This window comes from Arachis hypogaea, chromosome 4 (genome assembly GCF_003086295.3).
Source record: "Arachis hypogaea cultivar Tifrunner chromosome 4, arahy.Tifrunner.gnm2.J5K5, whole genome shotgun sequence".
NCBI lineage: Eukaryota > Viridiplantae > Streptophyta > Magnoliopsida > Fabales > Fabaceae > Arachis > Arachis hypogaea.
In genome coordinates this window covers 113305127-113321959 of record NC_092039.1, presented here as the reverse complement: position 1 = coordinate 113321959, position 16833 = coordinate 113305127, and the positions used below count along the sequence as shown (strand labels likewise).

The 16833-nt window shown below is 38.2% G+C and overlaps 1 non-coding gene across 1 annotated transcript; it reads left to right on the top strand.

Moving 5' to 3' along the window:
* The first annotated feature begins 239 nt into the window (after window positions 1–239).
* On the top strand, window positions 240–347 carry LOC112799067 (small nucleolar RNA R71). The gene has a single exon (XR_003200653.1). It is a non-coding gene; the product is annotated as a small nucleolar RNA R71 (small nucleolar RNA).
* Window positions 348–16833: the final 16486 nt, after the last annotated feature.

Here is a 16833-nt window from a genome sequence, read left to right as displayed (position 1 = left end):
GCCAAAATGGCATTCAGAGTGTCAATCTCAAGAACTCCTTTCTTCTGACTAGTCCCATTGTTCACAGGATTTCTTTCAGAAGTGTACATGAATTGGTTATTTGCAACCATTTCAATCAGTTCTTGAGCCTCAGTAGGCGTCTTCTTCAGATGAAGAGATCCTCCAGAAGAGCTATCCAAAGACATCTTGGACAGTTCAGAGAGACCATCATAGAAAATACCTATGATGCTCCATTCAGAAAGCATATCAGTGGGACACTTTCTGATCAATTGTTTGTATCTTTCCCAAGCTTCATAGAGGAATTCTCCTTCCTTCTGTCTGAAGGTTTGGACTTCCACTCTAAGCTTACTCAATTTTTGAGGTGGAAAGAACTTTGCCAAGAAGGCATTGACTAGCTTTTCCCAAGAGTCCAGGCTTTCTTTAGGTTGAGAATCCAACCATGTTCTAGCTCTGTCTCTTACAGCAAAAGGGAATAGCATCAGTCTGTAGACCTCAGGGTCAACCCCATTAGTCTTGACTGTGTCACAGATTTGCAAGAACTCAGCTAAAAACTGATGAGGATCTTCCAATGGAAGTCCATGGAACTTGCAATTCTGTTGCATTAGAGAAACTAATTGAGGCTTAAGCTCAAAGTTGTTTGCTCCAATGGCAGGGATAGAGATGCTTCTCCCATAGAAATCAGGAGTAGGTGCAGTGAAGTCACCCAGCACCTTCCTTGCATTGTTGGCATTGTTGTTGTTTTCGGCTGCCATTTGTTCTTCTTCCTTGAAGAGTTCGTTCAAGTGCTCTAAAGAGAGTTGTGCTTTGGCTTCTCTTAGCTTTCTCTTCAAGGTCCTTTCAGGTTCAGGATCAGCCTCAACAAGAATGCCTTTGTCTTTGCTCCTGCTCATAAGAAAGAGAAGAGAACAAGAAAGTGTGGAATCCTCTATGTCACAGTACAGAGATTCCTTTAGGTGTCAGAGGAAAAGAAGAGTAGAAGACAGAAGTGGAAAATTCGAACTTAACAAAGGAGATGGAGTTCGAATTTTGCATTAAGGGATAGTGTTAGTCCATAAATAGAAGGATGTGAGAAGGAGGGAAATGATTTTCGAAAATTAAGTGAAAAATTTGAAAACGTTTTTGAAAAACATTACTTAATTTTCGAAAATGAAAAGGGAAAAGAAATTAAATGATTTTTTGAAAAAGATTTTGAAATTAGAAATCAGAAAGATTTGATTGAAAACTATTTTGAAAAAGATGTGGTTGAGAAGATATGATTGATTTTAAAAGAAATGTGATTGAGAAGATATGATTTGAAAAACATTTTAAAAAGATTTGATTTGAAAATTAAAAACTTGACTAACAAGAAAAGATATGATTCAAACATTAAACCTTTCTCAACAGAAAAGGCAACATACTTGAAATGTTGAATCCAATCATTAATTGGTAGCAAGTATCTTTAAAAATGGAAAGAAATTGGTTTTGAAAAAGATTTGATTGAAAAATTGATTTGAAAAAGATTTGATTTGGAAGAGATTTTGAAAACTTGAAAAAAAACAAAATCTTCCCCTTCTAGCCATCCTGGCGTTAAACGCCCAGAATGGTATCCATTCTGGCGTTTAACGCCCAAAATGCACCCCTTTTGGGCGTTAAACGCCCAACCAGGTACCCTGGCTGGCGTTTAAACGCTAGTCTGTCCTTCTTCACTGGGCGTTTTGAACGCCCAGCTTTTTCTGTGCAATTCCTCTGCTGTATGTTCTGAATCTTCAATTCTCTGTATTATTGACTTGAAAAGACACCAATTAAAAATATTTTTGGATTTTTAATAATAAGGACAAACCAAAATGCAACAAGAATCAAACAACAATGCATGCAAGACACCAAACTTAGCAGTTTGTAAACTACTGACACTAACGAAATGAAAATGCATATGAGACACACAAAACACTCAAGTCAATAGAATTCAAAGATCAAAACAAAGAAATCATCAAGAACAACTTGAAGATCACTTAGACATATGAATGCATGCAATTGACACCAAGCTTATGATGAGACTCTAGACTCAAACAAGAAATATTTTTGGGTTTTATGATTTTGTAAAATTTTTTTGTGTTTTTCGAAAATTAAGTGGAAAAAGGTATCAAAATTCTTAATGAGAATCCCAGGAATCAGTGCAATGCTAGTCTAAGACTCCGGTCCAGGAATTAGACATGGCTTCACAGCCAGCCAAGCTTTCAAAGAAAGCTTCGGTCCAAAACACTAGACATGGCCAAAGGCCAGCCAAGCCTTAGCAGATCACTGCTCCAAAAGCAAGATTGATGAAAAATCAACAAGCTCTTGTGGTGATAAGTTGAAACCTCGGTCCAATGAGATTAGACATGGCTTCTCAGCCAGCCAGATTTCAACAAATCATCATGAAACTCTAGAACCCATCTTCAAGAATTTCGAAAAAAAAATAAATACCTAATCTAAGCAACACGATGAACCGTCAGTTGTCCAGCCTGAACAATCCCGGGCAATAACACCAAAAACTTGATGTTGTTGCCGGATCTTGGCACTGATGTTACCAAAAGCTTGCTCAAAACTTGAACAATCCCCGGCAACGGCGCCAAAAACTTGGTGCGCGAAATTGTGAACAATACTTTTTCACAACTCTCATAATCCCCGGCAACGGCGCCAAAAACTTGGTGCGCGAAATTGTGAACAATACTTTTTCACAACTCTCATAATCCCCGGTAATGGCTCCAAAAACGTGGTAGCTCAATACCATGGCATTACACAACTTCGCACAACTAACCAGCAAGTGCACTGGGTCGTCCAAGTAATAAACCTTACGTGAGTAAGGGTCGATCCCACGGAGATTGTTAGTATTGAAGCAAGCTATGGTCATCTTGTAAATCTTAGTCAGGCAAACTCAAATGATAATGGTGATGAACGAAAATAACACAAAGGTAAAGATAGTGATACTTATGTAATTCATTGGTAGGAACTTCAGATAAGCGCATGAAGATGCCTTCCCTTCCGTCTCTCTGCTTTCCTACTGTCTTCATCCAATTCTTCTTACTCCTTTCCATGGCAAGCTCGTGTAGGGTTTCACTGTTGTCAGCAGCTACCTCCCATCCTCGCAGTGAAAACTAATGCTCATGCACTCTGTCACAGTGCGGCTAATCACCGGTTTGGTTCCCTCCCCTACCGGAATAGAATCACTCTTTTGCGTCTGTCACTAACGCCCAGTAGGTTACAGGTTTGAAGCACGTCACAGTCATTCAATCATTGAATCCTACTCAGAATACCACATACAAGGTTTAGACCTTCCGGATTCTCTTGAATGCCGCCATCAGGTCCTGCCTATACCACGAAGACTCTGATCTCACGGAATGGTTGGCTCGTTTGTCAGGCGAACACTCGGTTGTCAGGCGATCAACCATGCATCGTGCAATCAGGAATCCAAGAGATATTCACCAAGCCTCAAATGCTTGTAGAACAAGAGTGGTTGTCAGTCACTTTGTTCATGAGTGAGAATGGTGATGGGCGTCAATCATCACCTTCATCAAGTTGAAGAACAAGTGATATCTTGGAACAAGAACAAGCGGAATTGAATGGAAGAACAATAGTAATTGCATTAATACTCGAGGTACAGCAGAGCTCCACACCTTAATCTATGGTGTGTAGAAGCTCCACCGTTGAAAATACATAAGCATAAGGTCTAGGCATGGCCGAATGGCCAGCCTCCCAATGATCTAAGATAGCATAAAATGAAGATAGCTACCAAAGTCCTCTTAAGATCTAAAGTGATCAAAAGATTTAAAGATCCAAAGATTCAAATACAATAGTGAAAGGTCCTACTTATAGAGAACTAGTAGCCTAGGGTGTACAGAAATGAGTAAATGACATAAAAATCCTCTTCCGGCCCACTTGGTGTGTGCTTGGGCTGAGCAATGAAGCAAATTTCATGTAGAGACTCCTCTTGGAGTTAAACGCCAGCTTTAGTGCCAGTTTGGGCGTTTAACTCCCATTTGGGTGCCAGTTCCAGCGTTTAACGCTGGGATTTCTTGAGGTGACTTTGAACGCCGGTTTGGGCCATCAAATCTTGGGCAAAGTATGCACTATCATATATTGCTGGAAATCCCAGGATGTCTACTTTCCAACGCCGTTGAGAGCGCGCCAATTGGGCTTCTGTAGCTCCAGAAAATCCACTTCGAGTGCAGGGAGGTCAGAATCCAACAGCATCTGCAGTCCTTTTTGGTCTCTGAATCAGATTTTTGCTCAGGTCCTTCAATTTCAGCCAGAAAATACCTGAAATCACAGAAAAACACACAAACTCATAGTAAAGTCCAGAAAAGTGATTTTTAACTAAAAACTAATAAAAATATACTAAAAACTAACTATATCATATCAAAAACATACTAAAAACAATGCCAAAAAGTATACAAATTATCCGCTCATCAGCAACTGTCAAGACAAATAGCAGAAGAATGCCAAGCAGTTCAATTAAGAAGTGGGAAAACATTAAATACCTCACTTCAAAGCAACAGGAAGCCAAGAAATGAACAAATGGCTACTCAAAATCCCTCTGAGGACAATCAGAGCCCAGAGAGGAATAAGGCTGGCGCTGAACGCCCAGCCCATGCTCATTCCTGGCGTTCAACGCCAGAAACAAGCATGAATCCGGCATTGAACGCCCAAGGGGAGCACAGTTCTGGCGTTCAGACGCCAGTAACAAATAAGGAAGTGGCGTCTAACGCCACTCCAGCTTCCACCCCTGGCATTCAAACGCCAGTAGGGGATCAGTCACATACAAGTGCTGATAACAACCCTTCTAAAAAGGCTTCCCAACCCACTTCTACAGGCAATAAACCTGCAGCAACTAAGGTTAAGGAATACAAAGCCAAAATGCCTTATCCTCAAAAACTCCGCCAAGCGGAACAGGATAAGCAATTTGCCTGCTTTGCAGACTATCTCAGAACTCTTGAAATAAAGATTCCGTTTGCAGAAGCACTTGAGCAAATACCATCTTATGCTAAGTTCATGAAAGAGATCTTAAGTCATAAGAAGGATTGGAGGGAGACTGAAAAAGTTTACCTCACTGAAGAATGCAGTGCAGTTATTCTGAAAAGCTTAACTGAGAAGCTTAAAGATCCCGGGAGCTTTATGATACCATGCACATTAGAGGGTACTTGTACCAAGCAAGCTTTATGTGATCTTGGGGCAAGTATCAACCTAATACCTGTATCTACTATCAGAAAGCTTGGTTTGACTGAAGAAATCAAACTAACCAGGATATGTCTTCAACTTGCTGATGGCTCCATTAAATACCCATCAGGCGTGATTGAAGACATGATTGTCAAGGTTGGGCCATTTGCCTTTCCTACTGACTTTGTGGTGCTGGAAATGGAGGAGCACAAGAGTGCAACTCTCATTCTAGGAAGACCTTTCCTAGCAACTGGCCGAACCCTCATTGACGTCCAAAAAGGGGAAGTAACCTTGAGAGTCAATGAGGAGGAGTTCAAGTTGAATGTTGTCAAAGCCATGCAACATCCAGACACCCCAAATGACTGCATGAGTGTTGATATTATTGACTCTCTGGTAAGAGAGGTCAATATGGCTGAGAGTCTCGAATAAGAGCTAGAGGACATCTTTAAAGATGTTCAGCCTGATCTGGAGGAATCAGAGAGAATAGTAGAACCTCTGAAAATCCCTCAAGAAGAGGAGAAACCTCCTAAACCTGAGCTCAAACCATTACCACCATCCCTAAAATATGCATTCCTGGGAGAAGGTGACACCTTTTCTGTAATCATAAGCTCTACCTTAGAGCCACAGGAAGAGGAAGCACTAATTCAAGTGCTAAGGACACACAAGACAGCTCTTGGGTGGTCCATCAGTGATCTCAAGGGCATTAGCACAGCCAGATGCATGCACAAGATCTTACTGGAGGGTGACGCCAAGCCAGTGGTTCAACCACAAAGGCGGCTGAACCCAGCCATGAAGGAGGTGGTGCAGAAAGAGGTCACTAAGTTAGTAGAGGCTGGGATTATTTATCCTATTTCTGATAGCCCCTGGGTAAGCCATGTCCAAGTCGTCCCTAAAAAAGGTGGCATGACAGTGGTTCATAATGAAAAAAATGAACTGGTTCCTACAAGAACAGTTACTGGGTGGCGTATGTGTATTGATTATAGAAGGCTCAATACAGCTACCAGAAAGGATCATTTTCCTTTACCATTCATAGACCAGATGCTAGAACGACTGGCAGGTCATGAATACTACTGCTTCCTGGATGGATATTCAAGTTATAATCAAATTGCAGTAGATCCAAAAGATCAAGAGAAAACGGCATTCACATGTCCATCTGGAGTATTTGCGTACAGAAGGATGCCATTTGGCCTGTGCAATGCACCTGCAACCTTTCAGAGGTGCATGCTCTCAATTTTCTCTGATATGGTGGAAAATTTTCTGGAAGTCTTCATGGATGACTTTTCAGTATTTGGAGACTCATTCAGCTCCTGTCTTGACCATCTAGCACTTGTTCTAAAGAGATGCCAAGAGACTAACCTGGTTTTAAACTGGGAAAATGTCACTTTATGGTGACTGAAGGAATTGTCCTTGGGCACAAAATCTCGAACAAGGAATAGAGGTGGATCAAGCTAAGGTAGAGGTAATTGAAAAATTACCACCACCTGCCAATGTTAAGGCAATCAGAAGCTTTCTAGGGCATGCAGGATTCTATAGGAGGTTTATAAAGGATTTTTCAAAAATCGCCAAACCTCTGAGCAACCTGCTTGCTGCTGACACGCCATTTATCTTTGATAAAGAGTGTCTGCAGACATTTGAGACTCTGAAAGCTAAATTGGTCACAGCACCAGTCATCTCTGCACCAGACTGGACATTACCATTTGAATTGATGTGTGATGCCAGTGACCATGGCATTGGTGCAGTGTTGGGACAAAGGCATGACAAGCTTCTGCACATCATTTACGATGCCAGCCGTGTTCTAAATGACGCACAGAAGAATTACACAACCACAGAAAAAGAGCTACTTGCAGTGGTTTACGCCATTGACAAATTCAGATCCTATTTAGTAGGATCAAAAGTGATTGTGTACACTGATCATGCTGCTCTTAAATATCTACTCACAAAGCAGGATTCAAAACCCAGACTTATAAGATGGGTATTGCTTCTGTAAGAGTTTGATATAGAAATAAGAGATAGAAAAGGGACAGAAAACCAAGTAGCAGATCACCTGTCCTGAATAGAACCAGTAGAAAGGGCGTCCCTCCCTCTCACTGAGATCTCTAAAACCTTTCCGGATGAGCAACTCTTTGCCATTCAGGAAGTGCCATGGTTTGCAGACATTGCAAATTATAAGGCAGTGAGATTCATACCCAAAGAGTACAGTAGGCAGCAATCAAAGAAATTGATCACGGATGCAAAGTACTATCTTTGGGATGAACCATATCTCTTCAAGAGATGTGCAGACGGAGTAATCCGTAGATGTGTGCCTAAAGAAGAAGTGCAGAAAATTCTATGGCACTGCCATGGATCACAGTATGGAGGATACTTTGAAAGTGAGCGAACAGCCACAAGAGTCCTCCAATGTGGCTTCTACTGGCCTACTCTCTATAAAGATTCCCGAGTGTTTGTACTTAATTGTGACAGTTGCCAAAGATCTGGCAATCTGCCTCACAGTTATGCCATGCCTCAACAAGGGATCTTGGAGATTGAGTTGTTTGATGTATGGGGTATTGACTTCATGGGACCTTTCCCACCATCATACTCAAACACTTACATCCTGGTGGCAGTGGATTATGTATCCAAATGGGTAGAGGCTATTGCAACACCCACTAATGACACTAAAATAGTGTTAAAATTCCTCCAGAAACACATCTTCAGCAGATTTGGTACCCCTAGAGTATTAATCAGTGATGGGGGCACTCATTTCTACAATAAACAGCTTTACTCTACTTTGGTTCGTTACGGAGTTAGCCACAGGGTAGCTACTCCATATCACCCACAGACTAATGGGCAAGCTGAAGTCTCAAACAGAGAACTCAAAAGAATCTTGGAACGGACTGTAATTAACCGTAGAAGGGATTGGGCAAGAAGCTTGGATGATGCTCTGTGGGCATACAGAACAGCATTCAAGACCCCTATAGGGACCTCTCCATACCAGCTTGTGTATGGAAAGGCATATCACTTGCCAGTGGAACTGGAACATAAGGCCTACTGGGCAACCAGATTCCTGAACCTTGATGCCAAGTTAGCTGGAGAAAAACGCTTGCTCCAGTTAAATGAGCTAGAGGAATTTAGACTCAATGCTTTCGAAAATGCAAAAATTTACAAAGAAAAAGCAAAAAGATGGCATGATAAGAAACTGTCATCCAGAGTCTTTGAGCCGGGGCAGAAAGTTCTGCTATTCAATTCTAGGCTCAAATTATTCCCCGGGAAATTAAAGTCCCGGTGGAGAGGTCCATATGTGATTACAAGTGTATCACCATATGGATACGTAGAGCTTCAGGATAACGACTCTAACAAAAAGTTCATTGTTAATGGACAGAGAATTAACATTATCTTGAAAGTAATCTTGAGCAAGAATGCCCAAAACTGAGACTTGATTAGAGCTCAGTAATAGTCCAGCTAAAGACAATAAAGAAGCGCTTGCTGGGAGGCAACCCAGCCATTTACAAAGTTTATTTACTAATTAAATAAATTTCCTTTTCTTTACAGGTATGTGTCAAGTATCTTCAAAAGGTAAAATAGCAATTGTTTAAGTTCACAGAGTTACAGGGGAATCTGGAAGCTCAATAGCGTGGAAAAGCCAGTGAGAAACGTTTTGGGCGTTGAACGCCCAAAAGAAGCATCCACTGGGCGTTCAACGCCAGTAAGGGTAGCCATCTGAGCATTAAACGCCAGAAAGGAGCATCTTCTGGGCGTTGAACGCCAAAAAGAAGCACCTTCTGGGCATTTAACGCCAGATTGACAGCGTCCTGGGCGTTCAGAAAAATGCCCAGTGACAAAGGACTTCCTGGCGTTCAACGCCATAAAGAAGCAACAGCTGGGCATTGAACGCCCAGGAGAAGCATCAATTGGGCGTTAAACGCCCAAACGCTGCATGGTGGGGAGGAGGTAAAAATTTGTTTTTCTTCAAAAATTTTCTAATTTTTATGTTTTAATTCATGATTTCTTGCATAAACATGTTTCCAAATATCATCCTTCAATTTCAAAAAAAAAAAATTTAATCCTAATTTCTAAAATCTCTAATTTCTGAAATCCCTATTTCAAAGATTTTACATGCATCTTAATCCATAAAGACAATTGATTTTTAATCCAATCCAACTCTTTTTTTCAAGCTCTTTCCCAACTTAATTATCTTTTAAAATCTTTTTCAAATTATAAATTTCAAATTTATTTTTAAATATCATTCATATCTTTTTAAATTATATCTTTTTCTTGTCATATTTATCTTTTATAAATCATATCTTTTATCTTATATCTTCTTCTTATTTTCGAATACCCACCCCCCTCCCTTTATATCCACTTTCGGCGCCCTTCTCTTCATCCACCATTCCACACTTGCTCTCCTCCTATTCCTCTTCTCTCTTTTCTTTTGCTTGAGGACAAGCAAACCTCTAAGTTTGGTGTGCTTATCCGTGATCACAAAAACATTCTCACTTTGATCATGGCCCCTAAAGGAAAACAACCCAACCCAAGAGGTAAGAAAGAGAATATTCCAAAGCCACTTTGGAATCAAGGGAAGTTCTTAACTAAAGAACATTCAGACCATTACTACAAAATAATGAGTCACAGATCAGTGATCCCGGAAGTCAAGTTTGATATGAAAGAATATGAATATCTGGAGATACAAGAACAAATTCGAAACAGGAACTGCGAAATCCTAGCTAATCCTGAAACGAAAGTGGGAAGGAACATGGTTCAGGAGTTCTATGCTAATCTATGGCAGACAGACAGGCAAAGAATAATTGGAGCTGCCCTCTATGACCAAGCATCCTACAGATCAGAGGAACATCTACTTCCCAAAACACAGGTTGTTGAGTTCTAATGTTAGCTTTAACTCTGTGATAGTGTTATTATAGAAATTTACCTTAGGGGATATATATAGTAGTAGTAGTAGTAATTAGTATATCTATTCTGGTTTTATTTCCAATTAAGTTATAATTTATTTTTCTCATCATCATCAGGCATGAATAAAATAGTAGATAATTAGAATAAAGAAGTAATTTATTTTTTTCGAGTTCTTAATAATAAAAATTATAATTAAATATATGTGGTGGCAACACTTTTTGTTCTCTAAATGAATGCTTGAACAGTGCATAATTTTTATCTTGAATTTTATGAATATTGGCTCCTGAAAGAATGAGGAACACGAAAAATATTATTGATGATCTGAAAAATCATTAAATTGATTCTTGAAGCAAGAAAAAGCAGTGAAAAAAAAATTTACAAGAAATCATTGGATCAAGAAAAGGAATAAAAGCCAACAGCCCTTAAAACCAAAATGCAAGGGTGAAAAGGATCCAAGGCTTTGAGCATCAGTGGATAGGAGGGCCCAAGGAAGTAATTCCAGGCCTGAGCGGCTAAATCAAGCTGTCCCTAACCATGTGCTTGTGGCATGCAGGTCCAAGTGAAAAGCTTGAGACTGAGTGGTTAAAGTCATAATCCAAAGCAAAAAGAGTGTGCTTAAGAGCTCTGGACACCTCTAACTGGGGACTTTAGCAAAGCTGAGTCACAATCTGAAAAGGTTCACCCAATCATGTGTCTGTGGCATTTATGTATCCGGTGGTAATACTGGAAAACAAAGTGCTTAGGGCCATGGCCAAGACTCATAAAGTAACTGTGTTCAAGAATCAACATACTACACTAGGAGAATCAATAATACTATCTGAATTCTGAGTTCCTATGGATGCCAATCATTCTGAATTTCAAAGGATAAAGGGAGATGCCAAAACTGTTCAGAAACAAAAAGCTACAAGCCCTGCTCATCTAATAAGAATCTGAGCTCCACTTAAAAACTCTAAAATATTATTACTTCTTAATTTCTTTTAATCCTATTTTATTTATCTAGTTGCTTGAGGACAAGCAACACTTTAAGTTTGGTGTTGTGATGAGCGGATATTTTATACGCTTTTTGGGGGTAATTTCATGTAGATTTTAGTATGTTTTAATTCGTTTTTAGTATAATATTATTAGTTTTTAGGCAAAAATCATATTTCTGGACTTTACTATGAGTTTGTGTGTTTTTCTGTGATTTCAGGTAATTTCTGGCTGAAATTGAGGGAGCTAAGCAAAAATCTAAGTTAGGCTGAAAAAGGACTGCTGATGCTGTTGGATCCTGACCTCCCTGCACTCGGAATGGATTTTTTGGAGCTACAGGAGCCCAATTGGCGCGCTCTCAATGGCGTTGGAAAGTAGACATTCAGGGCTTTCCAGAAATATATAATAGTCCATACTTTGCATGAAGATAGACGACGTAACTTGGCGTTGAACGCCAAGTACATGCTGCTGTCTGGAGTTAAACGCCAGAAACACGTCATGATCCGGAGTTGAACGCCCAAAAGACGTTATAACTTGGAGTTCAACTCCAAGAAAAGCCTCAGCTCGTGGATAGCTTTAGTCTCAGCCCCAGCACACACCAAGTGGGCCCCAGAAGTGGATTTCTGCACCAATTATCTTAGTTTACTCATATTCTGCAAACCTAGGTTACTAGTTTACTATTTAAACAACTTTTAGAGACTTATCTTGTACCTCATGACATTTTCAGATATGAATTTTATACATTTTGACGGCATAAGTCTCTAAACTCCATTGTTGGGGTGAGGAGCTCTGCAGCGTCTCGATGAATTAATGCAATTGTTTCTATTTCTCCATTCAAACGTGTGTGTTCCTATCTAAGATGTTCATTCGCGCTTAATTATGAAGAAGGTGATGATCCGTGACACTCATCACCTTCCTCAATCCATGAACATGTGCCTGAAAACCACCTCCGTTCTACATCAGATTGAATGAGCTTCTCTTAGATTCTCTAATCAGAATCTTCGTGGTATAAGCTAGATTGATGGCGGCATTCATGAGAATCTGGAAAGTCTAAACCTTGTCCGTGGTATTCCGAGTAGGATTCCGGGATTGAATGATTGTGATGAGCTTCAAACTCCTGAAGGCTGGGCGTTAGTGACAGACGCAAAAGAATCATTGGATTCTATTCCAACCTGATTGAGGACCGACAGATGATTAGCCGTGCTGTGACAGAGCATTTGGACCATTTTCACTGAGAGGATGGGAAGTAGCCATTGACAACGGTGACACCCTACATACAGCTTGCCATGGAGGGAACTTTGCACTTTTCCATGGGTGGAATATTACATTACAGGAATAAATCAGACAAAGCATCTCCAAAACTCCAACATATTCTCCATTACTGCACAACAAGTAACTATTTCACACTCTTTTATTTTTCTAATAATTCCAACTGATAATTTTAATTAATATCCTGACTAAGAATAATAAAATAAACATAGCTTGCTTCAAACCAATAATCTCCGTGGGATCGACCCTTACTCACGTAAGGTATTACTTGGACGACCCAGTGCACTTGCTGGTTAGTTGTACGGATTACAAATTCGTGCACCAATATCTAACCTTTCTTTTTTAATACACAAATCCTGTAGTTATACAGGAGACTGTGAAAAGCCTTGAAGCAAGAAATTGATTAATGAAATTTGTTATTGCTTTGAGTTGAAATCTTATTTTACTTAAAAAATTTACTCAATTTTTGGAATTGAAATGCTGACAATAATCAGATCATGAATGGTGCAACTCACAGTCAATGTTAAGTTTCATATGTTGTTAAAATTTGATTGTTTAAAAAGTATGATGATCTCTATTGTGTGTGTGGGTGTGGGTGTGCGTGTTTCAATTGTGATGAAAAGGACAAGGAGATCATACTTGAGAGGCAATCCCTTTCTGAAAGGCAGAAGATTTTACAGCAAGAACAGGAAAGGCTACTTCAATCACAAACGTTGCTCAATGAGAGAGAGGATCACCTTTTTAGTATCTTAGGAACTAGACCGTCTTCAAAGAGAATTAGAGGATACAAAAAAAGAGTTTGAGAAGGAACGTGAAGCCCTTCATGATGAGAAAACCAATCTAAAACTGATGGATGCCACTCTAAGAAAAGAGAAGAGGTTCGCTCTAAAAATTCTTGGTCTAGATGAAATTAATATGAAATATATATTGTCTTTCTGTTATTCATGTTTGGATTTGCATTCTGTAAATATAGGTACTTGCTAAACAGGAAACTGAGCTGAACAAGAAAGAGCAAGAGTTGGTTGAATTTCAAGGAAAACTTGCTAGTAGAGAATGTGTATGTTCTCTCACATTTATTTTACTTTAAAATTCTAAATTTTTTCTGTACATTAATTTAGCTTGATTGAAAATGTAGGATAAAATTCAGAAAGCAATAGCTGGTCAGGAAGCTGCATTGAAAATAAGAAAACAAGTTGGAAACTGAGCTACAAATGCACCGGAAATTGGTTCAAAATGAAATCGAGACGAAGAGAAGAGCTTGGGAATTGAAGGAGGTTGATCTTAAACAAAGGGAGGACCAAATCTTGGAAAGACAGCATGATTTGGATGTTCGGTCAAGGTCACTGAGTGATAAGGAGAAGGAACTGGAAGATCTGTCAAGTACTCTTGAAGAAAAAGATAAAAGCTTGAGAGCTGCTGAGAAGGAATTTGAATTAAATAAAACCCTTTTGCAAAAGGAGAAACATGAAATTGAAAAACAAAACAAGATCTACATAAGTCTTTGGCATCTTTGGAGGATAAAGGAAGAATTATAGTTGATGATCAATACATTTTGTTTATGTTTTGAATTATATTGACTTGCTTGTTTATAGTACTTTTCTTTTAGTTTGATAATACGATGAATTTGTTTATTTTTTGAAATATTATAAATATTCAAATACAAATTAGATAAAAATTTGTATTAAATTTATATTTATTTTGTATGAAAATAAGTTTATTTTGTAATTAGAAAAATAAAAAATTCTATTTTACCTTACAGACGGATTTTTTGTCTGTAATTAGAGTGTGATGATTTTCCAAAGTTCAAATTACAGACAAAAAATCTGTCGGAAAATTCGTCTGTAATTACAGACGAAAAATCTGTCAGAAAATCCGTCTGTAATTACAGATAGAAAAATCATCAGAAAATCCATCTGTAATTACAGACGAAAAATCCGTCTGTAATTACAGACAAAAAATCTATCGAAAAATTCGTCTGTAATTACAGACGGAAAATCTGTCGGAAAGTTCGTCGCCTTCGGAAAATGGATGGAGAATTTACAGAGGAAAAATCCGTTGGTAACTGGTAAAAATCCGTCGGTAAATTTCCGACGAAAAAAATCCGTCGGTAAATAATTTCTGACGGGGCTTTAACATAGAGACAAAATCCGTCGGTAATTTCGTCGGTAACAAAAAATTCGTCTATAATAAAGACTAAATCTGTCTGTATTAATCAATTTTCTAGTTGTGAATAAATTATAAATAAATTTATTATTAAATTTTTTAAAATCAGGGATCTTATAAGCTCACCTTTTTAGAGGTGTCACTATAAGAAAAAGCGTATTTTTCAACGCAAAAAATCGACGGCTTGCTGTATATATTTTGTCGACGAACCAGGGGGTGACGTCTATTTTTATATTTAAAATATCGACAATGTTTTCGTCGATAAATTTGAATGGTCTCGATTGCTTTCTAAAATCGAATAAATGGTGTGGATTTAATGTATAAAATAGACGCAAATGGTGTTGCTTTTTTTCAAATTAAAATCGACAAATTTTGCTGTCGATTTTTATTGTTAAAAACACAACCTCGCGTCCACTTCCCGCCCAAGTTCAGGAACACAATTTTCCCCCAATTTTCCTCACCAATCCTTATTTTACCCCCAAATTCACCAACCTCATTCTCCGCTGCCGGCATCACAGTTGTGCTGTTGTCACTCTGTTTGCTCGCGTCGCCGTCGCGCTCTGTTGCTGCCGTGTCGCTGTCGCTCTCCACATTCGCACCATTGTCGCTCTTTTTCTCTGTTGCCGCCGTCGCTCCTCACATTCGCGCCATTGTCGCTCATTTTCTTTGTTGCCGCCGTCGCTCCTCCTGCTTTGGTCCTTCTTTGCTCTCTCTCAATCGAGCTCACAAGAACCATTCAAGGCCTCGTCGAATTGCTCTCCTTGTTGAGCCTTCTCCTTTTGCGTGAGTCCCCTACTTTTTGCTGTTATTGCTTCTTCTTTATTATGTGGATCGTTTGAAATTGAAACCTTTTTTAGTTTGTTCTGTTCTAAAATTACAAAACATTGGGTTTTGAATTATTGCTGTAGCTATTGAAATAGTGTTGACTTTGTGATTATTGGATGGCGTTTATTATTAGTCAAAAGTTATAAGTATAACAGTCAGTTAGCACAGAATTTTTTAATAATTAATATTAATTTATGGTTTTGTAAAGTAAGAGTAATCCTGGAAGAAACTTTTTAAACTTTTTATTAAAGGACTATATAGTTTAGAGTACTATATAATCAAAATTTCAGCTGCTGTACAAATATGCATTTATATTTAGTTCACTCTTATACTATATTTAGTAATAATCATAGGACAAAAGTATTAAAATAGTTACTAAAGTAAAAATACAATAGAAAAAATTGGTAGATTATATGTGGGGCCTGTGAAATATATCTAATATGAAAATCATGCTCTTCCAAGCATTCAAGTCTCAAATATGAAAATCATGCTAATAATGAAGGGTCGGTTTCTTTTTCATTTTTTGGTTTCAAAATTGATTTACTTAAATTGTGATCAGGTGTTTAATTTTGAAGGGTTCACTTGAATTAAACAAACCATTTTTCTTAATTTATTTATTTATTTACTGCCCCTCTCATTTTGTTGTGGTTTTTAATTTTTATAGAGGTAAAGGCTTATCTAAAGTGATATTGGTTGAGAGATATAGCAATGGTACTACTAAGAGGTTTTTACTCTTTACTTTTAAACTATTAAAGATTTGTTCTTTGGCTTCTTCCTATTTTTTAATTTATGAACAAAACTTCACAGCTTATGGTAAGTACATTTTACATATTTGATTATTTTCCCCCTTGTTATGAGTAGATATGTGTTAGGTGATGATTCACAGTTGCAAACTATTCTTGTTGAGGAGGATAGGTCTACAACAAACAGGTTCCAAGATTTGCATTCTTTTGATGGAAGAATATCGTGGCTTCCACAGATAATCGAGGATTTTGTTCTACCAGTTGGCTTTCCTGGTGATTCATTTAACATAAATTTCATTTCTTATTTGTATATCATAAGCTATTGTTGCTCTTATTTTCCTATAAACCACTATATCAGCTGAAGTTAGTGGTTTTGATATCAACTTTTCAGATATTAAGCTTTAGGGAAGTAGGATAAGCATTGTGATTTTGACATGTTCACTTATATAATTTCATTCTTATATTCTTTTATAGTTTATACGGAGTGCTTCAAAACTTGATGGTACCAGTAGTTGTATAAATTTTTAATGATTTGAGACTTGTCTAATAGGCTAGTAGATATTTGTATAAGGGTAGAAAGTTTATGTTATAAACTTTAGTAGAAGCTTGTTGTAAACCCCGATAAATTAGTAGATAATTAGCAATAAATTAGTTGTTAATAAATAAGATTAGAAATGCGAAAATAATATTAAATTAGGGTAGAGCTCATGGAAACGAAAATTTTAACACTAATTTAAAAAAAAAACGGTCTAAGATTAAACCGAACGGCCGAACCGATTGAACCGGATCCAAACCGGACCGTCGGTCC